A 24,058-nucleotide genomic window follows, 5' to 3' on the forward strand; every position below is an offset into this window, starting at 1 on the left:
AATTTTGCACAGTAAACAGTAATGGCGGCAATTTCATTTCTAAAACTCTAGCAGCCAGCCAGTCATAGTGTTCACTTTCACAAGACTTGCAGGAGTCTTTGCGAGAGCTTGAAGGCTTACTGGAAAAAGGCCTCTTGCCCTATTACAAGATTCCATTTCTTAATTTGCGCTCTTGCAGGATGCTAGCCTAACTGTCCAAACAGCTATATTTTTTAGACCTTTAATATCTCAAATACTACTCAACAGATTTACACCAAATTACAAAAAGCACATTTTGCGTTCTTGCCTTTTTTCTCCCCCCTGCATCATGGATCATCTTTGGGGAAAGTTTTGTAACAATTCGTCAAATGGGGCCAAAGTTATTAGCAAACTATAAAAGGCTCCATCTATGAAGAAGCAGACCTAACTATAACTACCTAGTGGTGACCGCAACTAGGTTTTATATGTATGTATCTATATATATATATATATACACCAGCAGCCCACATGGGTTCTATGATGGACTTCCAGTCCCAGAATGCTTGCGGATTTAATCACCTGAGATTAATCATGCTGAAAGAAATAAAAGAAATGGGAAGATACTGGGTCTCTTTTGGTGGTGACTTGTGCGCAGCATACCTTTGATAAAGGGCGTAGCCCGAAACGCGTCAGGTAGCGCGACAACCTTGAGCTCTTCCCCGGTTGGTAATGGACCCCCTGCGAGTGCCTCTCAATCGTAGGGTAACCTTTTCTTCTCATATATACGGCCACACCCAGGTCGGGAGAGGCACCACTGCGTGATGCGGATCCGCCGCTGTTGGAGGTAATAGCGGCTGACGAAGCAGGAGGAATGGGAAAGCTGCTTATGTGGGAACCGTGCTTTGAAAGAACTGTGCATGCGAGACACCAGCAGCCCACATGGGTTCTATGATGGACTTCCAGTCCCAGAATGCTTGCGGATTTAATCACCTGAGATTAATCATGCTGAAAGAAATAAAAGAAATGGGAAGATACTGGGTCTCTTTTGGTGGTGACTTGTGCGCAGCATACCTTTGATAAAGGGCGTAGCCCGAAACGCGTCAGGTAGCGCGACAACCTTGAGCTCTTCCCCGGTTGGTAATGGACCCCCTGCGAGTGCCTCTCAATCGTAGGGTAACCTTTTCTTCTCATATATACGGCCACACCCAGGTCGGGAGAGGCACCACTGCGTGATGCGGATCCGCCGCTGTTGGAGGTAATAGCGGCTAACGGAGCAGGAGGAATGGGAAAGCTGCTTATGTGGGAACCGTGCTTTGAAAGAACTGTGCATGCGAGACACCAGCAGCCCACATGGGTTCTATGATGGACTTCCAGTCCCAGAATGCTTGCGGATTTACTCACCTGAGATTAATCATGCTGAAAGAAATAAAAGAAATGGGAAGATACTGGGTCTCTTTTGGTGGTGACTTGTGCGCAGCATACCTTTGATAAAGGGCGTGGCCCAAAACGCGTCAGCTAGCTCGACAACCTTGAGCTCTTCCCCGGTTGGTAATGGACCCCCTGCGAGTGCCTCTCAATCATAGGGTAACCTTTTCTTCTCATATATACGGCCACACCCAGGTCGGGGGAGGCATCACTGCGTGATGCGGATCCGCCGCTGTTGGAGGTAATAGCGGCTGACGAAGCAGGAGGAATGGGAAAGCTGCTTATGTGGGAACCGTGCTTTGAAAGAACTGTGCATGCGAGACACCAGCAGCCCACATGGGTTCTATGATGGACTTCCAGTCCCAGAATGCTTGCGGATTTAATCACCTGAGATTAATCATGCTGAAAGAAATAAAAGAAATGGGAAGATACTGGGTCTCTTTTGGTGGTGACTTGTGCGCAGCATACCTTTGATAAAGGGCGTAGCACGAAACACGTCAGGTAGCGCGACAACCTTGAGCTCTTCCCCGGTTGGTAATGGACCCCCTGCGAGTGCCTCTCAATCGTAGGGTAACCTTTTCTTCTCATATATACGGCCACACCCAGCTCGGGAGAGGCACCACTGCGTGATGCGGATCCGCCGCTGTTGGAGGTAATAGCGGCTAACGGAGCAGGAGGAATGGGAAAGCTGCTTATGTGGGAACCGTGCTTTGAAAGAACTGTGCATGCGAGACACCAGCAGCCCACATGGGTTCTATGATGGACTTCCAGTCCCAGAATGCTTGCGGATTTACTCACCTGAGATTAATCATGCTGAAAGAAATAAAAGAAATGGGAAGATACTGGGTCTCTTTTGGTGGTGACTTGTGCGCAGCATACCTTTGATAAAGGGCGTAGCCCAAAACGCGTCAGCTAGCTCGACAACCTTGAGCTCTTCCCCGGTTGGTAATGGACCCCCTGCGAGTGCCTCTCAATCATAGGGTAACCTTTTCTTCTCATATATACGGCCACACCCAGGTCGGGGGAGGCACCACTGCGTGATGCGGATCCGCCACTGTTGGAGGTAATAGCGGCTAACGGAGCAGGAGGAATGGGAAAGCTGCTTATGTGGGAACCGTGCTTTGAAAGAACTGTGCATGCAAGACACCAGCAGCCCCATTGGGTTCTATGATGGACTTCCAGTCCCAGAATGCTTGCGGATTTACTCACCTGAGATTAATCATGCTGAAAGAAATAAAAGAAATGGGAAGATACTGGGTCTCTTTTGGTGGTGACTTGTGCGCAGCATACCTTTGATAAAGGGCGTAGCCCGAAACGCGTCAGGGAGCGCGACAACCTTGAGCTCTTCCCCGGTTGGTAATGGACCCCCTGCAAGTGCCTCTCAATCGTAGGGTAACCTTTTCTTCTCATATATACGGCCACACCCAGGTCGGGAGAGGTACCACTGCGTGATGCGGATCCGCCGCTGTTGGAGGTAATAGCGGCTGACGAAGCAGGAGGAATGGGAAAGCTGCTTATGTGGGAACCGTGCTTTGAAAGAACTGTGCATGCGAGACACCAGCAGCCCACATGGGTTCTATGATGGACTTCCAGTCCCAGAATGCTTGCGGATTTACTCACCTGAGATTAATCATGCTGAAAGAAATAAAAGAAATGGGAAGATACTGGGTCTCTTTTGGTGGTGACTTGTGCGCAGCATACCTCTGATAAAGGGCGTAGCCCGAAACGCGTCAGGTAGCGCGACAACCTTGAGCTCTTCCCCGGTTGGTAATGGACCCCCTGCGAGTGCCTCTCAATCATAGGGTAACCTTTTCTTCTCATATATACGGCCACACCCAGGTCGGGGGAGGCACCACTGCGTGATGCGGATCCGCCGCTGTTGGAGGTAACAGCGGCTAACAGAGCAGGAGGAATGGGAAAGCTGCTTATGTGGGAACCGTGCTTTGAAAGAACTGTGCATGCGAGACACCAGCAGCCCACATGGGTTCTATGATGGACTTCCAGTCCCAGAATGCTTGCGGATTTACTCACCTAAGATTAATCATGCTGAAAGAAATAAAAGAAATGGGAAGATACTGGGTCTCTTTTGGTGGTGACTTGTACGCAGCATACCTTTGATAAAGGGTGTAGCCCGAAACGCGTCAGGTAGCGCGACAACCTTGAGCTCTTCCCCGGTTGGTAATGGACCCCCTGCGAGTGCCTCTCAATCGTAGGGTAACCTTTTCTTCTCATATATACGGCCACACCCAGGTCGGGAGAGGCACCACTGCGTGATGCGGATCCGCCGCTGTTGGAGGTAATAGCGGCTAACGGAGCAGGAGGAATGGGAAAGCTGCTTATGTGGGAACCGTGCTTTGAAAGAACTGTGCATGCGAGACACCAGCAGCCCACATGGGTTCTAGGATGGACTTCTAGTCCCAGAATGCTTGCGGATTTACTCACCTGAGATTAATCATGCTGAAAGAAATAAAAGAAATGGGAAGATACTGGGTCTCTTTTGGTGGTGACTTGTGCGCAGCATACCTTTGATAAAGGGCGTAGCCCAAAACGCGTCAGGTAGCGCGGCAACCTTGAGCTCTTCCCCGGTTGGTAATGGACCCCCTGCGAGTGCCTCTCAATCGTAGGGTAACCTTTTCTTCTCATATATACGGCCACACCAAGGTCGGGAGAGGCACCACTGCGTGATGCGGAGCCGCCGCTGTTGGAGGTAATAGCGGCTAACGGAGCAGGAGGAATGGGAAAGCTGCTTATGTGGGAACCGTGCTTTGAAAGAACTGTGCATGCGAGACACCAGCAGCCCACATGGGTTCTAGGATGGACTTCCAGTCCCAGAATGCTTGCGGATTTATTCACCTGAGATTAATCATGCTGAAAGAAATAAAAGAAATGGGAAGATACTGGGTCTCTTTTGGTGGTGACTTGTGCGCAGCATACCTTTGATAAAGGGCGTAGCCCAAAACGCGTCAGGTAGCGCGACAACCTTGAGCTCTTCCCCGGTTGGTAATGGACCCCCTGCGAGTGCCTCTCAATCGTAGGGTAACCTTTTCTTCTCATATATACGGCCACACCCAGGTCGGGAGAGGCACCACTGCGTGATGCGGATCCGCCGCTGTTGGAGGCAATAGCGGCTAACGGAGCAGGAGGAATGGGAAAGCTTCTTATGAGGGAACCGTGCTTTGAAAGAACTGTGCATGCGAGACACCAGCAGCCCACATGGGTTCTATGATGGACTTCCAGTCCCAGAATGCTTGCGGATTTACTCACCTGAAATTAATCATGCTGAAATAAATAAAAGAAATGGGAAGATACTGGGTCTCTTTTGGTGGTGACTTGTGCGCAGCATACCTTTGATAAAGGGCGTAGCCCGAAACGCGTCAGGTAGCGCGACAACCTTGAGCTCTTCCACGGTTGGTAATGGACCCCCTGCGAGTGCCTCTCAATCATAGGGTAACCTTTTCTTCTCATATATACGGCCACACCCAGGTCGGGGGAGGCACCACTGCGTGATGCGGATCCGCCGCTGTTGGAGGTAATAGCGGCTAACGGAGCAGGAGGAATGGGAAAGCTGCTTATGTGGGAACCGTGCTTTGAAAGAACTGTGCATGCGAGACACCAGCAGCCCACATGGGTTCTATGATGGACTTCCAGTCCCAGAATGCTTGCGGATTTACTCACCTGAGATTAATCATGCTGAAAGAAATAAAAGAAATGGGAAGATACTGGGTCTCTTTTGGTGGTGACTTGTGCGCAGCATACCTTTGATAAAGGGCGTAGCCCGAAATGCTTCAGGTAGCGCGACAACCTTGAGATCTTCCCCGGTTGGTAATGGACCCCCTGCGAGTGCCTCTCAATCGTAGGGTAACCTTTTCTTCATATATATATATATATATATATTTCTCCCAAAGTTCCCCAGATATGAGGCCGCACTCCTTGGCAGGTAGGTGTCACCACTTTTATTGCAAAAACGGATTGCTTCTCACCCCCAATGTAGCCCCCTGGCCTGACGCGTTTCAGGGAATCCTTCCCTTTCCTCAGAGGCCAAACACGGACATCCAGTGTGCTGCTACAAACTCCCCTGCTTGCTTCCTTTTAAATGGCCTCAGGTGTGCCACTTCAGAGACCCTTGAAAAATGACACGAGCACCCAACCCACTGGAGGGTCGTGATTGGTGCAATTGACTACAAATCCCAGCAGGCAATGTTGAAAAATCGGATCTCTGAAGTGGCACACCTGAGGCCAATTAAAAGGAAGCAAGCAGGGGAGTTTGTAGCAGCACACTGGATGTCCGTGTTTGGCCTCTGAGGAAAGGGAAGGATTCCCTGAAACGCCTCTGGCCAGGGGGCAACATTGGGGGTGAGAAGCAATCCGTTTTTGCAACAAAAGTGGTGACACCTACCTGCCAAGGAGTGCGGCCTGATATCTGGGGAACTTTGGGAGAAATTCACACGCGGCGCTTCCAGGCCGTGGAGGCGACGCACCGCCCATGCACTGGTTGAAGGGTCTGCGCGGAGGAATTATGTCTCCGTGATCGGCGTGGCAGATATTGGGATTTAAAACGGACTGAGTCCTACCCAGGCTCAATGGAGAGCTATGATTGGCCCTTGAAAAATGACACGAGCACCCAACCCACTGGAGGGTCGTGATTGGTGCAATTGACTACAAATCCCAGCAGGCAATGTTGAAAAATCGGATCTCTGAAGTGGCACACCTGAGGCCATTTAAAAGGAAGCAAGCAGGGGAGTTTGTAGCAGCACACTGGATGTCCGTGTTTGGCCTCTGAGGAAAGGGAAGGATTCTCTGAAACGCGTCAGGCCAGGGGGCAACATTGGGGGTGAGAAGCAATCCGTTTTTGCAATAAAAGTGGTGACACCTACCTGCCAAGGAGTGCGGCCTCATATCTGGGGAACTTTGGGAGAAATTCACACGTGGCGCTTCCAGGCCGTGGAGGCGACGCACCGCCCATGCACTGGTTGAAGGGTCTGCGCGGAGGAATTATGTCTCCGTGATCGGCGTGGCAGATATTGGGATTTAAAACGGACTGAGTCCTACCCAGGCTCAATGGAGAGCTATGATTGGCCCTTGAAAAATGACACGAGCACCCAACCCACTGGAGGGTCATGATTGGTGCAATTGACTACAAATCCCAGCAGGCAATGTTGAAAAATCGGATCTCTGAAGTGGCACACCTGAGGCCATTTAAAAGGAAGCAAGCAGGGGAGTTTGTAGCAGCACACTGGATGTCCGTGTTTGGCCTCTGAGGAAAGGGAAGGATTCCCTGAAACGCGTCAGGCCAGGGGGCAACATTGGGGGAGAAGCAATCCGTTTTTGCAATAAAAGTGGTGACACCTACCTGCCAAGGAGTGCAGCCTCATATCTGGGGAACTTTGGGAGAAATTCACACGCGGCGCTTCCAGGCCGTGGAGGCGACGCACCGCCCATGCACTGGTTGAAGGGTCTGCGCGGAGGAATTATGTCTCCGTGATCGGCGTGGCAGATATTGGGATTTAAAACGGACTGAGTCCTACCTAGGCTCAATGGAGAGCTATGATTGGCCCTTGAAAAATGACACGAGCACCCAACCCACTGGAGGGTCGTGATTGATGCAATTGACTACAAATCCCAGCAGGCAATGTTGAAAAATCGGATCTCTGAAGTGGCACACCTGAGGCCATTTAAAAGGAAGCAAGCAGGGGAGTTTGTAGCTGCACACTGGGTGTCCGTGTTTGGCCTCTGAGGAAAGGGAAGGATTCCCTGAAACGCGTCAGGCCAGGGGGCAACATTGGGGGTGAGAAGCAATCCGTTTTTGCAATAAAAGTGGTGACACCTACCTGCCAAGGTGTGCGGCCTCATATCTGGGGAACTTTGGGAGAAATTCACACGCGGCGCTTCCAGGCCGTGGAGGCGACGCACCGCCCATGCACTGGTTGAAGGGTCTGTGCGGCGGAATTATGTCTCCGTGATCGGCGTGGCAGATATTGGGATTTAAAACGGACTGAGTCCTACCCAGGCTCAATGGAGAGCTATGATTGGCCCTTGAAAAATGACACGAGCACCCAACCCACTGGAGGGTCGTGATTGATGCAATTGACTACAAATCCCAGCAGGCAATGTTGAAAAATCGGATCTCTGAAGTGGCACACCTGAGGCCATTTAAAAGGAAGCAAGCAGGGGAGTTTGTAGCAGCACACTGGATGTCCGTGTTTGGCCTCTGAGGAAAGGGAAGGATTCCCTGAAACGCGTCAGGCCAGGGGGCAACATTGGGGGTGAGAAGCAATCCGTTTTTGCAATAAAAGTGGTGACACCTACCTGCCAAGGTGTGCGGCCTCATATCTGGGGAACTTTGGGAGAAATTCACATGCGGCGCTTCCAGGCCGTGGAGGCGACGCACCGCCCATGCACTGGTTGAAGGGTCTGCGCGGAGGAATTATGTCTCCGTGATCGGCGTGGCAGATATTGGGATTTAAAACGGACTGAGTCCTACCCAGGCTCAATGGAGAGCTATGATTGGCCCTTGAAAAATGACACGAGCACCCAACCCACTGGAGGGTCGTGATTGGTGCAATTGACTACAAATCCCAGCAGGCAATGTTGAAAAATCGGATCTCTGAAGTGGCACACCTGAGGCCATTTAAAAGGAAGCAAGCAGGGGAGTTTGTAGCAGCACACTGGGTGTCCGTGTTTGGCCTCTGAGGAAAGGGAAGGATTCCCTGAAACGCGTCAGGCCAGGGGGCAACATTGGGGGTGAGAAGCAATCCGTTTTTGCAATAAAAGTGGTGACACCTACCTGCCAAGGAGTGCGGCCTCATATCTGGGGAACTTTGGGAGAATATATATATATATATATATATATATATATATATATATATATATATATATATATATATATATATATATATATATATATATATATATATATATATATATATATATATATATATATATACGTGATTATCTGCCTGTGGCTTCTCTCCTTGGGGCTACCCTTTAGAAGTGGATGTTGAGCGGCCTTGCCCGCCGCGGAGTGAAGCCCACTGCCGGTTTGTGGGCCCGTGCTGAAACCCACCAGGAGTCGGCACTGGGAGGCAGGATGACGACGCCTAGCCGGTGCTGTCATGAAGTCCGTGTTTTGGCAGCTACAAAGCGGGACAGACTTTGCAGTCAATACTGCCACCAACCCACCTGGGTATGAACATTGCTGAATAAAGTGTGCACAGAGCGGACCCACCTGGGAAAATCTTGACGGACTACGGAGACCAGAAGGCCATGAGGAAGGCCACGCCCACTGTAGCAGGTACTTTGAATAAATTGTGCGCAAGACACGCTGCTCTGTTGTTTCACTGCATAGCGCCACTGAAGAAAGGAAGTGTTGTTCCTGAAACGCGTTTGGCCATTAAGATGTGTTGCCAGTTTTACTGAAAGCCTGTTTGCAAGCTGCCAAAGAGAAATAAAAAACAAACGTGATTATCTGCCTGTGGCTTCTCTCCTTGGGGCTACCCTTTAGAAGTGGATGTTGAGCGGCCTTGCCCGCCGCGGAGTGAAGCCCACTGCCGGTTTGTGGGCCCGTGCTGAAACCCACCAGGAGTCGGCACTGGGAGGCAGGATGACGACGCCTAGCCGGTGCTGTCATGAAGTTCGTGTTTTGGCAGCTACAAAGCGGGACAGACTTTGCAGTCAATACTGCCACCAACCCACCTGGGTATGAACATTGCTGAATAAAGTGTGCACAGAGCGGACCCACCTGGGAAAATCTTGACGGACTACGGAGACCAGAAGGCCATGAGGATGGCCACGCCCACTGTGGCAGGTACTTTGAATAAATTGTGCGCAAGACACGCTGCTCTGTTGTTTCACTGCATAGCGCCACTGAAGAAAGGAAGTGTTGTTCCTGAAACGCGTTTGGCCATTAAGATGTGTTGCCAGTTTTACTGAAAGCCTGTTTGCAAGCTGCCAAAGAGAAATAAAAAACGAACGTGATTATCTGCCTGTGGCTTCTCTCCTTGGGGCAACCCTTTAGAAGTGGATGTTGAGCGGCCTTGCCCGCCGCGGAGTGAAGCCCACTGCCGGTTTGTGGGCCCGTGCTGAAACCCACCAGGAGTCGGCACTGGGAGGCAGGATGACGCCGCCTAGCCGGTGCTGTCATGAAGTTCGTGTTTTGGCAGCTACAAAGCGGGACAGACTTTGCAGTCAATACTGCCACCAACCCACCTGGGTATGAACATTGCTGAATAAAGTGTGCACAGAGCGGACCCACCTGGGAAAATCTTGACGGACTACGGAGACCAGAAGGCCATGAGGATGGCCACGCCCACTGTGGCAGGTACTTTGAATAAATTGTGCGCAAGACACGCTGCTCTGTTGTTTCACTGCATAGCGCCACTGAAGAAAGGAAGTGTTGTTCCTGAAACGCGTTTGGCCATTAAGATGTGTTGCCAGTTTTACTGAAAGCCTGTTTGCAAGCTGCCAAAGAGAAATAAAAAACGAACGTGATTATCTGCCTGTGGCTTCTCTCCTTGGGGCTACCCTTTAGAAGTGGATGTTGAGCGGCCTTGCCCGCCACGGAGTGAAGCCCACTGCCGGTTTGTGGGCCCGTGCTGAAACCCACCAGGAGTCGGCACTGGGAGGCAGGATGACGACGCCTAGCCGGTGCTGTCATGAAGTTCGTGTTTTGGCAGCTACAAAGCGGGACAGACTTTGCAGTCAATACTGCCACCAACCCACCTGGGTATGAACATTGCTGAATAAAGTGTGCACAGAGCGGACCCACCTGGGAAAATCTTGACGGACTACGGAGACCAGAAGGCCATGAGGATGGCCACGCCCACTGTGGCAGGTACTTTGAATAAATTGTGCGCAAGACACGCTGCTCTGTTGTTTCACTGCATAGCGCCACTGAAGAAAGGAAGTGTTGTTCCTGAAACACGTTTGGCCATTAAGATGTGTTGCCAGTTTTACTGAAAGCCTGTTTGCAAGCTGCCAAAGAGAAATAAAAAACGAACGTGATTATCTGCCTGTGGCTTCTCTCCTTGGGGCTACCCTTTAGAAGTGGATGTTGAGCGGCCTTGCCCGCCGCGGAGTGAAGCCCACTGCCGGTTTGTGGGCCCGTGCTGAAACCCACCAGGAGTCGGCACTGGGAGGCAGGATGACGACGCCTAGCCGGTGCTGTCATGAAGTTCGTGTTTTGGCAGCTACAAAGCGGGACAGACTTTGCAGTCAATACTGCCACCAACCCACCTGGGTATGAACATTGCTGAATAAAGTGTGCACAGAGTGGACCCACCTGGGAAAATCTTGACGGACTACGGAGACCAGAAGGCCATGAGGATGGCCACGCCCACTGTGGCAGGTACTTTGAATAAATTGTGCGCAAGACACGCTGCTCTGTTGTTTCACTGCATAGCGCCACTGAAGAAAGGAAGTGTTGTTCCTGAAACGCGTTTGGCCATTAAGATGTGTTGCCAGTTTTACTGAAAGCCTGTTTGCAAGCTGCCAAAGAGAAATAAAAAACGAACGTGATTATCTGCCTGTGGCTTCTCTCCTTGGGGCTACCCTTTAGAAGTGGATATATATATATATATATATATATATATATATATATATATATATATATATATATATATATATTCCTCTTAATGTTTGATGATATGCATGTATTTACTAGTGGTGGGTGGTAAACTCCACTCTGCCTTCATAGTACATGGAGTTTTTGCTACTCCGTGCTCCGCTTAGAGCGCGGAGTTTTGAAAAAATGTTGCCACGTATTGGAGTTTATCAGCGCCCCCACCCTTTTTTTGATGTTACTTATATAACATGCTCATGTTATTGTGGGTTGGGTTTTTTATTACCTTTTTTCTCTGCCCAATTTGCTTGTTGTGAATAGAGGCATGCATGGTTGCTCAGCCTAACAGCTGAAGTGTGCTCCGCGCTGCATCAGGCCTGACAGATTAACAGCAGTCACTTACACTCCGCATTGTCCTGAGCAGAGCAAGGGTGGAGGAAGGCGTATTGCCTCTTTAGCTCCCCTTCCTTAGATCAAGTGCTAGGGACACAAGGGTCCATCTCACAGCCTGTCCCCAGCAGAGACTTAGTTGACAAGGACCCTCTCCCTGTCTCGCCTTCTTTGAACCAGGCACTATGGGGCTAGGTTTACAGTCTTCTAGGAGTGTAAGCGTTTCCTCGGAATCAGGAGTACTATGGTCTGAACAAGCGAATGTTCAGCACAAGTTTGGGTGAAGTTGGAAGATGAGCGCAGGTAAGTGCAAAAACGGCAAAGGAAGCTGGAATCAGAGGCTGGAAAGGCGGGGCTGACTTATTGGCTGTGATCATAAAAACAAAAATTTGATTTAAATGGCTTGTGAGGCGGGAGGGGGCATACGCATGGTAACTGGAATTCCTAATCAGCGTCACTCCATTAAACACATTTAGTGGGATGAAAAGTTGAGCCCTCCTGAGTGATGTTTAAAATGGTGATCTGCAGTTTACCAATATATATTGCCGCAGCCATATTAACTCACTGAGCTATTCCACCAACTGCAATCTTCAGAAAGGAGATGTTGAATTCACAGCTCCTGAGATGGGAAGGCTGGGTAGTGTGAGGCATGGGATGTGAGAAAGCTCAGTTTATTGCCTGTGCTCTGGGTTCCACTACATAGACGTGATGTAATGCAAAATGCTGGTACCCTAGATAGGGGTGCATGCGTGAAGTCACTACTGCAAAATAGTCAAACGTGGCAGCCAAAAGATCCACAAGCTGTTCCTCGCATGTGCGCATGTGTGTAGCATGTCTTGGCAAAGTAGAAGAATTTGGGGTAGCAATTGTATTGATGAATGTGCAACTTAGATACGCCACGTAAGATGACTTAAAAAACCTTTATGCAATGCAGTGGACCCATTTCCAACTGCCTCAGGGAAGAATGCATCTGGCAACAAGGTGCAAAGCCTTACAAATGCTTCTGTTGTGTAAAACGGCACTTTATTGAGACAGTTCAGCGTAACAATGTAATTTATAGGCAATGTATTGAGGCTCACTACAGGTATGCAAAACTCTGTGGAATTGGGCTGTGTTTTTATTCAACTCTGTGGAATTCTGTGGAGTACAACTCCATAAGCTCTGCCCAGGCCTAGTATTCACATTAATTGCAAAAGAGTGGGCATTTTTCAAAGTGTCCTTTAACATTGCATGTTACATGTTTGCATGTGTTTGTAGAAGTTCCATAATAGTACTCTGAAGCACAATGTTGGTAATTACTGGCCTTGACTTATGGTTGATGATTTATAATTACTATCTGTATGCAACCTTACAGTTTGTAACCATTTAAAATGGCGGCTGTGTAATTACCTTTTCTACACCTAACTGTAATCTTTTGCTTATGTTTATGTGCACTGTCATTTTAAATGACTGCTTGGGCTGTTTTCCAACATTTTGCCCCGTGACCAAGGGGAAACTTTCCCAGAAACGCATTGTGCATCACAGCTGTAGCCAAATAAACCACCTGCAATATTCACACAAGTTTGTTTTTCTGTGTCTTAGGAGTTGGAACAAGTTGTTTGAATATATACATTTTTGTATATATATATTTATATATATTCAGTGACAAACCACAGGTTTCAGAGACGTTATAGTTAGGAATTAGCATTTAAAAAAACCTTACAAATTCACAGAAAAAAACAAAGGTTACAGGGAGGTTATAGTTAGGCTGACATTTCACTCGTACAAAACCAGAGAAATTCAGCCGTTATAGTTCTATATTTGAATTTCCTCCCTCATTCCTCCAAGGGCAATAACGATGTAGTCTCATGATCTATAGACCATTGATGTCCTGATTTGTCCCGTTGCTTGACACAGCAGGACAGTTTGGTCTTTATCCCCTTTTTTCCTTGTCTATTCATTTTTTGCACAATTTTGGCACTTATCACTGGATCCAATTTTAGCAATGATATACATCATGAGTTCTATATCAGACACATTGGACATAGAAGTGATGTTTACTTCCTTAAATTTTTAAAGCCAGGATCAAGCCTATTCAATACCCCTTGTTGTTTTGTTTGTGAATATGATGATCTTTATGTTTGATTGTCAGGTGCAACAGGCATTTATGCCACTATATATATTTTTTTGCATCAACCACATTGAACAAGGACGGCTTCTTAATTAATTATTTCCCATGGGCTGTAGTAATATATTTCTATACACTGGGCATTTAAGCCATTAATCGCTGTGTAAATAATTAATATTGTAAATAGATGGTTTGTTTTTATTGACTTATTTATTTATTTATTTATTGTTTTACATTTCAAAAACAGCGATATTTGCACATGTATTGGGACTGATCCAGCATTATTATAGGTTAAACCATGTTTTGCACATTGCATTTTACTGTCATAACACATTTAGTTTTTTTTCTATGTCTTTTACATCGGAAGTCATGTGTCTATGATCTTGCACTTTGAACCCATGTTGGCTGCTACTTATTGGATAGTATTTCAAACTCACTTTGTCATGTGATCAAGGCTCTGCTGAGCCGAAACGTTATGACGACAACCTAACCGAATAAACTTAGCACTTTAATGAAGGTCCGTGTCCGCTTGTGAATTTGGATTCTGATGCGCATCGTCTTCCTGTTGCACCAGCGGTATCTGGATATATATATATATTCACTGAAAAAACCATAGGTTTCACACGTTATAGTTAGCGGAAATTTTACTGATAAAAAACCAATGAAATTCCCCCGTTATAGTTAGTGCAGGCAACTATAACTCACGCGACCGCAATCCTCTGCTGATGCTAATACTGTATTTAGACACTTATTTGCCCATGTCTTCTTCCATAAATTTTTAGCTATACATATATTACAAATAATTTTTTTTCATAAAGACACATATGTCATCAGCAGAAGATTGCGGTCGCGTGAGTTATAGTTGCCTGCACTAACTATAACGGGGGAATTTCATTGGTTTTTTATCAGTAAAATTTCCGCTAACTATAACATGTGTGAAACCTATGGTTTTTTCAGTGAATTTGCAAGGTTTTTTAAATGCTAATTCCTAACTATAACGTGTGTGAAACCTATGGTTTTTTCAGTGAATTTGTACGTTTTTTTAAATGCTAAGTTACTTTATGCAATTCGTGGCGTGCGCGCCCACTTAACGCAGTTCGTTCCGTGCGCGCGCGGTGCGCTACGCGCACCGTGCGCGCACAGTGAGCACGCGGTGCGCTTCGCGCACCGCGCGCCCACTTTACGCAGTTAGTGCCGTGCAGGCACGGTGGGCACGCGGTGCGCTATGCGCACCGCGTGCCCATGTTACGCTAGATGGGCCATGTACGCACGATGCGCTTCGCGCACCGTGCAAACATTGGAGGACATATGATGCACTTCGTTTTGAAAGGTAATATTTAAATTTTTCACACCTCTTATAAGTCATGCACAAATGGTGCCCTTCGGGCACCATTTGCACACGGGGTGGGGAGAGTGTGGATAATTTTTTTTTTTTAATATTTTTTTACCGTACGCGTACGGTAAGCGTAATCGGCGAAATTAGCGAAAAAATAAAAATTCCGTTTTTGGCCTTGGGGGATCTTTGGGGACTCCCTCAACATGGCTAGGTGTTTTGGAGCTGTCCAAACAGCCCCTTTACATGTTTTTGTGCTTTGTATTTTAATCCACACTCTCAGTGCGAGAGAGAAAATGGCGGCCACCGCTTCCTGGTTTTGGCCGATTCGAATGTTTACTAAGATCTAAGAGCCAATCAGAATCGCGCTCGCGCACGCCACCGTACGCGTACGGTAAGCGTACCGTAAGCGCACCGTAAGCTGGCTCAGATATATATATTGATTTAAAGGCTATTTTCTCAGAATCTACTGAACAGATTTACACCAAACCTACAAAAGGCACTTCCTTGACCTGAGGACTACCTCTCTGCCAAATTTCTAGTAATTCTGTTCAGCCGTTCGGGCTGTAGCTGTGTCTAAAGGTCCTATGGAAAAATGCATGGGAAAAACGCGTTTTGGGACCCCCCTTTTATCTCAGCCCCCGCTTGACGAATCCCACCGAGACTTTCAGGGTAGGAGCGGAGCGTAGCGCCCCACCTATTTTGAAAAATTCGCGAGGATTCGTCGACCGGCGCCAAAGTTATTCAAAATAGAATGTTGCGGATTTCCTATGGAAACGTGGTCCTAACTATAACTACCTACTGGCGACCGCCAGTAGGTATATATATATATATATATATATATATATATATATATATATATATATATATTCACTTAAAAAACCATAGGTTTCACACATGTTATAGTTAGGTGGATATTTCACTCGTAAAAAACCAATGAAATTCCCCCGTTATAGTTAGTTGAGATAACTATAACTTGCGCGCCCGCAATCCTCTGCTCATGACGTCACATATTACATCACTCATGACATGGTCAGTGGCATCACTCATGACATCACTGATGACATCATCCTTGTGATAGAGTGGCGGTCGCGCGAGTTATAATTATAGAAATATCCACCTAACTATAACGTGTGTGAAACCTATGGTTTTTTCATTGAATTTGTACGGTTTTTTAAATGCTAAGTTATGTATGTATTATTATTTTTGTAATATATTTATTTTACAATAAACTACGTATTAAAAAACATTTTAAAAAAAATTATTTTTTTATCTTTTTGGTTTTTCACCGTGCGCGCACGGTGCGCGCACCCCCGCGATTTAAAACATTTTTTTTTTAATGTTTTTTTCTGCCTTCGGGGTCCTTCAGGGACCCCCTGACAAAGGCTAGAGGGTCAGGAACTCTCTACCCTGCCCCCTTTTCATGTTCGCCACCTTCCGTTTTTCACTCTCGCACTGAAAACAAACAAAATGGCGGCCGACACTTCCTGATTTCGACCGATTCAAACGTTGACTAACATGTAACCACCAATCAGAATTACGCTCGCACACGTTAGGGTGCTCGCACGGTGCGCGCACGGTGCTCGCACCGTGCGCGGCCATAGATATGTATGTGCTTTTAACTGCCATTTTCTCAGGAACTACTGAACAGATCGACTCCATATATGCAAAAGGCACATCCCTGAGCTGAGGATTACCTCTCTGCCAAATTTCAAGTAATTCTGTTTAGCCGTTCGGGCTGTACCTTGGACTAAAGGTCCCTATGGAAAATTGCATGGGGAAAACGCGTTTTGGGGCCCCCTTTTTTCTCAGCTCCCGCTTGACGAATCCCCCCGAGACTTTCAGGGTAGGAGCGGAGCGGAGCGCCCCACCTATTTTGAAAATTTCGCGAGGATCGTCAACCGGCGCCAATGTTATTCCAAATAGAATGTTGCGGATTTCCTATGGAAACACGGTCCTAACTATAACTATCTACTGGCGACTGCCAGTAGATAATATATATATATATATATATAGTTATAGTTAGGACCTATTATACATAGCAAATCCGCAACATTCTATTTAGAATAACTTTGGCGCTGGTTGATGAATCTTCGCGAAATTTTCAAAACTCGTGGCCCGCTCCGGTCCACTCCTATCCTGAAAGTCTTGGGGTGATTCGTCAAGGGGCCGAGAAAAAAGGGGGGGTCCCAAAACGTGTTTTCCCCATGCAATTTTCCATAGGGACATTTAGTCACAGCTACAGCCCGAACTGCAGAAAGGAATTACATCAATTTTGGCAGAAAGGTAGACCTTGGTTCAGGGTCATACCTTTTGCTTAAATGGTATAAATCCGTTCAGTAGTTCCTGAGAAAATCAAAAGTAAAATCACATATATATCTGGGTGGAGCCTAACCACACATCTCATCGTGAGATCTGTCAGCACTTCATCCAAGAAGTGTTGGCAGCCATCTTGGGACCAATATACATGATAGCACCTCATTAAATAGCATTGCAGTTAATAGAAGGTTTAAGGAATTTAGTTACATTATAAATCATTTGTTGATGGTACCATACTCATTTTAGGAATTGTGGTATGTTCTAAGGTGATTTTACCATGTGAAAAAGCCTTCTGCTGGGATATCATGAATCATGTTTGAGAGAAAACTATTTTCTCATGCTTTTCCCACAGAGGTATGGAAGGTGATCTATAAGCTAAACTGAGAGCATATTTTCTGTAAATTCACATTATCTTTCTCAGTCAAGTGAGAATGAAGTTTTACATTCTCAGTAAAACATGTAAATCCAACAAGGGCAGAGACTGTCAGTTGATTTCTTTGTGTTCTACTGCAGCTTCCCAGAGTGTTCCAAAGAACAACTAGAGCGCTAACAGTCCTACTTATGATAAACGTATGGCACACCTGAAGCCATCTTGATTGGAATAAAGTGGTAACTCTTAAAACATTTAATTTAAAAAGGAACAAAATGAGGGGGTTAATTTTGCCATAGAAAGTATGATTAGTGCTGCAGGAAGAAAAATTAGGGCACATTTTGAGTGACTTCTCAAATCCTCTTCTATTTCATTAAACATTTCTGACATGCAGACTGAAACATGCACTTTCAATACCAGCAGCAGACTTCCCTGGTGAGCAGTAGCTTTACAACAGTGATCTAATGAGCAACTAGAGTGCTACCATTCAGAATTTATGGCAAATGTGTGACACATCTAAATTGCTTCTTGATGGAACCAAAGAAAACAAGCATTGAAAATGCAATAGGTCTCGCCCTCATTTAAGTTAAAGCAATTCTGTTTGTAATTAGGTGGCTTTTTAGTGTTGTTTTTATTAGTGTTTTTCAAACTTTCATGTACATAACATGCATATGCATGCATATATGTATATGTATGCATGCATTTATATTTGTATTTGAGTGAGTAGTAGAGAGTAGTAGAGAGAGAGTAGTAGAGAGTGAGTAGTAGAGAGTGAGTAGTAGAGTGAGTAGTAGAGAGTAGTAGAGAGAGAGTAGTAGAGAGTGAGTAGTAGAGAGTAAGTAGTATGAAGTGAGTAGTAGAGAGAGTAGTAGCGAGTGAGTAGTAGGTAGTAGTAGAGTAGTAGAGAGTGAGTAGTAGGGAGTAGCGGAGTAGTAGAGAGTGAGTAGTAGAGAGTAGTAGAGAGTGAGTAGTAGAGAGAGTAGTAGAGAGCGAGTAGTAGAGAGCAAGTAGTAAAGAGAGTGTAGTAGAGAGTGAGTAGTAGAGAGTAGTAGAGAGAGTAGTAGAGAGTAGTACAGTAGTAGGGTAGTATAGAGTGAGTAGTAGAGTGAGTAGTAGAGAGTAGTAGAGAGTGAGTAGTAGAGAGTGAGTAGTAGAGAGTAATAGTACAGAGTAGTAGAGTAGTAGAGAATAGTAGAGTGAGTAGTAGAGAGCAGTAGCGAGTGAGTAGTAGAGAGTGAGTAGTTTAATTTAAAAGGAACACAATGAGGGGGTTCATTTTGCCATAGAAATTATGATTAGTGCTGCAGAAAGAAAAATTAGGGCACATTTTGAATTCTCAAATCCTCTTCTAGTTCATTACAAAATTCTGACATGCAGACTGAAACATGCACTTTCAATACCAGAAGCCGACTTCCCTGGTGAGCAGTAGCTTTACTACAGTGATCTAATGAGCAACTAGAGTGCTACCATTCAGAATGTATGGCAAATGTGTGACACATCTGAATGCCTTCTTGATGGAATCAAAGTTAAAAACCTGAAAGTATTTCCTACTGAGGGGACTATAGTAAATGAGGAAATTAGGAAACTTCACAACAAATAGGCCTCCCAAGATGGCCACCAGAGACAAAAGAGCCCAAATGTAGCACAAATATCAACCAGATGTAGCCCAAGTATAGCCCAATGACAGAATGTCCCAGAGTGTTCTAAAGAACAACTAGAGCGCTAACACTCTTACTTATGACAAAAGTATGGCACACCTGAAGCCATCTTGATTGGAATAAAGTGGTAACACTTACAACATTTAATTTGCAAAGGAACACAATGAGGGGGTTCATTTTGCCATAGAAATTATGATTAGTGCTGCAGAAAGAAAAATTAGGGCACATTTTGACATCTGAAATCCTCTTCCATTTCATTAAATGATTCTGACATGTAGACTGAAACATGCACTAATACCAGCAGCAGACTTCTCTGGTGAGCAGTAGCTTTACTACAGTGATCTAGTGAGCAACTAGAGTGCTACCATTCGGAATTTATGGCAAATGTGTGACACATCTGAATGCCTTCTTGATAGAACCAAAGTAATAAAGCATTGAAAATGCAATTGTTCTTGCCCTCGTTTAAGTTAAAGCAATTCTGTTTGTAATTAGGTGGCTTTTTAGCTTTGCTTGTATTAGTGTTTTTCAAACTTTCATGTACATAACATGCATATGTATGCATATATGTATATGTATATGTGTGCATGCATTTATATTTGTATTTATATAGATATGCAGATTATATATATATGTTTATATGTATGTATATATATATACACACACATACATATATACAAATGCATATATATGCATATATATATGTGCATATGTGTGCATGTAGAGAGAGGTAGAGAGAGGTAGAGATGTAGAGTTGTAGAGGTAGAGAGGTAGAGGTAGAGAGGTAGAGGTAGAGAGGTAGAGAGTAGTAGAGAGAGAGGTAGAGAGAGGTAGAGAGGTAGAGAGTAGAGAGTGAGTAATAGAGAGTGAGTAGTGGAGAGCAGTAGAGAGTAGTAGAGAGAGTAGCAGAGAGTGAGTAGTAGAGGGTAGTCGAGTGAGTAGTATAGAGTGAGTAGTAGAGAGTGAGTAGCAGAGAGTGAGAATTAGAGAGTGAGTAGTAGAAAGTAGTAGAGTGAGTAGTAGAGAGTAGTAGAGAGTGAGTAGCAGAGAGAGAGTAATAGAGAGTAGTAGAGAGTGAGTAGTAGAGTGAGTAGTAGAGAGTAATAGAGAGAGAGTAGTAGAGAGTGAGTAGTAGAGAGTAGTAGAGAGTGAGTAGAAGAGTGAGTAGTAGAGAGTGAGTAGTAGAGAGTAGTAGAGAGTAGTAGAGAGTGAGTAGCAGAGAGTGAGTAGTAGAGGGAGAGAAGTAAAGAGTGAGTAGTAGAGAGTAGTAGAGAGTGAGTAGTAGAGAGTAGTGGAGTAGTAGAGAGTGAATAGTAGAGAGTAGTAGAGAGTGAATAGTAGAGAGTAGTAGAGAGTGAGTAGTAGAGTGAGTAGTAGAGTGAGTACTAGAGAGTAGTTGAGAGCGAGTAGTAGAGAGTGAGTAGTGGAGAGTGAGCAGTAGAGAGTAGTAGAGAGAGAGTAGTAGAGAGAGAGTAGTAGAGAGTGAGTAGTAGAGAGTAGTAGAGTGAGTAGTAGAGAATGAGTAGTAGAGAGAGAGTAGTAGAGAGTGAGTAGTAGAGTAGTAGAGAGTGAGTGGTATAGAGTAGTAGAGTGAGTAGTAGAGAGTGAGTAGTAGAGAGTAGTAGAGTAGTAGAGAGTGAGTATTAGAGATAGTAGAGAGTAGTAGAGTAGCAGAGAGTGAGTAGTAGAGAGTGAGTAGTAGAGAGCGAGTAGTAGAGAGTGAGTAGTGGAGAGTGAGTAGTGGAAAGTAGTAGAGAGTTAGTAGTAGAGAGTGAGTAGTAGAGAGTGAATAGTATAGAGTGAGTAGTAGAGAGAAAGTAGTAGAGAGTGAGTAGTAGAGAGTAGTAGAGTTAGTAGAGAGTGAGTTATAGAGAGAGAGTAGTAGAGAGTGAGTAGCAGAGTAGTAGAGAGTGAGTGGTAGAGAGTAGTAGAGTAGTTGAGTGAGTAGTAGAGAGTAGTAGAGAGTGAATAGTAGAGAGTAGTAGTAGAGAGTAGTAGAGAGAGAGTAGTAGAGAGTAGTAGAGTGAGTAGTAGAGAGTAAGTAGTAGAGTAGTATAGAGTGAGTAGTAGAGAGAGAGTAGTAGAGAGTAGTAGAGAGTGAGTAGTAGAGTAGTAGAGAGTGAGTGGTAGAGAGTAGTAGAGAGTAGTAGAGTGAGTAGTAGAGAGTAGTAGAGAGTGGGTAGTAGAGAGTGAGTGATAGAGAGAGAGTAGTAGAGAGTGAGTAGTAGAGTAGTAGAGAATGAGTGGTAGAGTAGTAGAGTGAGTAGTAGAGAGTAATAGAGAGTGAGTAGTAGAGAGAGAGTAGTAGAGAGTAGTAGAGAGTGAGTAGTAGAGTAGTAGAGAGTGAGTGGTAGAGAGTAGTAGAGAGTGAGTAGTAGAGAGTGAGTGGTAGAGAGTAGTAGATTGAGTAGTAGAGCATAGTAGAGAGTGAGTAGTAGAGAATAGTAGAGAGTGAGTAGTAGAGAGAGTAGTAGAGAGCAGTAGAGAGTGAGTAGTAGAGAGTGAGTGGTAGAGAGTGAGTAGTAGAGAGAGTAGTAGTGAGTAGTAGAGAGTGAGTAGTAGAAAGTGATTAGTAGAGAGAGTAGTAGAGAGCGACTAGTAGAGAGTGAGTAGTGGAGGGTGAGTAGTAGAGAGTGAGTAATAGAGAGAGAGTAGTAGAGAGTGAGTAGTAGAGGAGTAGAGAGTGAGTGGTAGTGAGTAGTAGAGAGGAGTAGAGTTAGTAGTAGAGAGTAGTAGAGTGACTAGTGGAGAGTAGTAGAGAGTGAGTAGTAGAGAGTGAATAGTAGTAGTAGCGAGTAGTAGAGAGAGAGTAGTAGAGAGTAGTAGAGAGAGAGTAGTAGAGAGTGAGTAGTAGAGAGTGAGTAGTAGAGAGTAGTAGAGAGTGAGTAGTAGAGAGTGAGTAGTAGAGAGTAGTAGAGAGTGAGTAGTAGAGGAGTAGAGAGTGAGTGGTAGAGAGCAGTAGAGAGTAGTAGAGTTAGTAGTAGAGAGTAGTAGAGTGACTAGTAGAGAGTAGTAGAGAGTGAATAGTAGTAGTAGCGAGTAGTAGAGAGAGAGTAGTAGAGAGAGAGTAGTAGAGAGTGAGTAGTAGAGAGTGAGTAGTAGAGTAGTAGAGAGTAGTAGAGTAGTAGAGCGTGAGTAGTAGAGAGTAGTAGAGAGTGAGTAGTAGAATAGTAGAGAGTGAGTGATAGAGAGTAGTAGAGAGTAGTAGAGTGAGTAGTAGAGAGTAGTAGAGAGTGAGTAGTAGAGAGTGAGTGGTAGAGAGAGAGTAGTAGAGAGTGAGTAGTAGAGTAGTAGAGAGTGAGTGGTAGAGAGTAGTAGAGAGTAGTAGAGTGAGTAGTAGAGAGTAATAGAGAGTGAGTAGTAGAGAGAGAGTAGTAGAGAGTAGTAGAGAGTGAGTAGTAGAGTAGTAGAAAGTGAGTGGTATAGAGTAGTAGAGAGTAGTAGAGAGTGAGTAGTAGAGAGTGAGTGGTAGAGAGTAGTAGAGTCCGAAGTAGAGCATAGTAGAGAGTGAGTAGTAGAGAATAGTAGAGAGTGAGTAGTAGAGAGAGTAGTAGAGAGTGAGTGGTAGAGTGAGTAGTAGAGAGAGTAGTAGTGAGTAGTAGAGAGTGAGCAGTAGAGAGTGAGTAGTAGAGAGAGTAGTAGAGAGCGAGTAGTTGAGAGTGAGTAGTGGAGAGTGAGTAGTAGAGAGTAGTAGAGTGAGTAGTAGAGAGTGAGTAATAGAGAAAGAGTAGTAGAGAGTAGTAGAGAGTGAGTAGTAGAGTAGTAGAGAGTGAGTGGTAGAGAGTAGTAAAGTTAGTAGTAGAGAGTAGTAGAGTGAGTAGTAGAGAGTAGTAGAGAGTGAGTAGTAGAGAGTAGTAGTAGAGAGTAGTAGAGAGTAGTAGAGAGTAGTTGAGAGTGAGTAGTAGAGAGTAGTGAGTAGTAGAGAGTAGTAGCGAGTGAGAAGTAGAGAGTAGTAGAGAGTGAGTAGTAGAGAGTAGTAGAGTAGTAGAGAGTGAGTAGTAGAAAGTAGTAGAGTGAGTAGTAGAGTACAAGAGAGTGAGTGGTAGAGAGTAGTAGAGAGTTGTAGAGTGAGTAGTAAAGAGTGAGTAGTAGAGAGTGAATAGTAGAGAGTAGTAGCGAGTGAGTAGTAGAGAGAGAGTAGTAGAGAGCGAGTAGTAGAGAGTGAGTAGTAGAGAGTAGTAGAGAGTGAGTAGTAGAGAGGGAGTAGTAGAGTAGTAGAGAGTGAGTAGTAGAGAGTAGAAGAGAGTGAGTAGTAGAGAGAGAGTAGTAGAGAGAGAATAGTAGAGAGTAGTAGAGAGTGAGTAGTAGAGAGTAGTCAGTCAGTGTCAGTCAGTCAGTGTCAGTCAGCCAGTCAGTGTCAGTCAGTCAGTGTCAGTAAGTGTCAGTCAATCAATGTCAGTCAGTGTAAGTCAGTCAGTGTCAATCAGTCAGTGTCAGTCATTGTCAGTCAGTCAGTTTCAGTTAATCAGTGTCAGTGTCAGTCAATCAGTGTCAGTCAGTGTCGGTGTCAGTCAGTCAGTGTCAGTCAGTCAGTGTCAGCCAGTCAGTGTCAGCTAGAGCAGCTCCGCTGACCTGATTCTCTGGCTCTAAAGCAGCTCTGCTGACCTGGTTCTCTCCCTCTAAAGCAGCTCTGCTGACCTGGTTTCTCTGGTTCTACAGCAGGTCTGCAGACCTGGTTCTCCGGCTCTAGAGCAGCTCTGCTGACCTATTTCTTAGGCTACAGAGCAGCTCTGCTGATCTGGTTCTCTGGCTCTACAACAGCTCTGCTGACCTGGTTCCCTGGCTCTAAAGCAGCTCTGCTGACCCGGTTCTATGGCTCTAAAGCAGTTCTGCTGACATGGTTCTCTGGCTCTAGAGCAGCTCTGCTGACCTGGTTCTCTCCCTCTAGAGCAGCTCTGCTGACCTGGTTCTATCCCTCTAAAGCAGCTCTACTGACCTGGTTTTC

The sequence above is a fragment of the Triturus cristatus genome, chromosome 6, assembly GCF_964204655.1.
Source record: "Triturus cristatus chromosome 6, aTriCri1.1, whole genome shotgun sequence".
Lineage (NCBI taxonomy): Eukaryota > Metazoa > Chordata > Amphibia > Caudata > Salamandridae > Triturus > Triturus cristatus.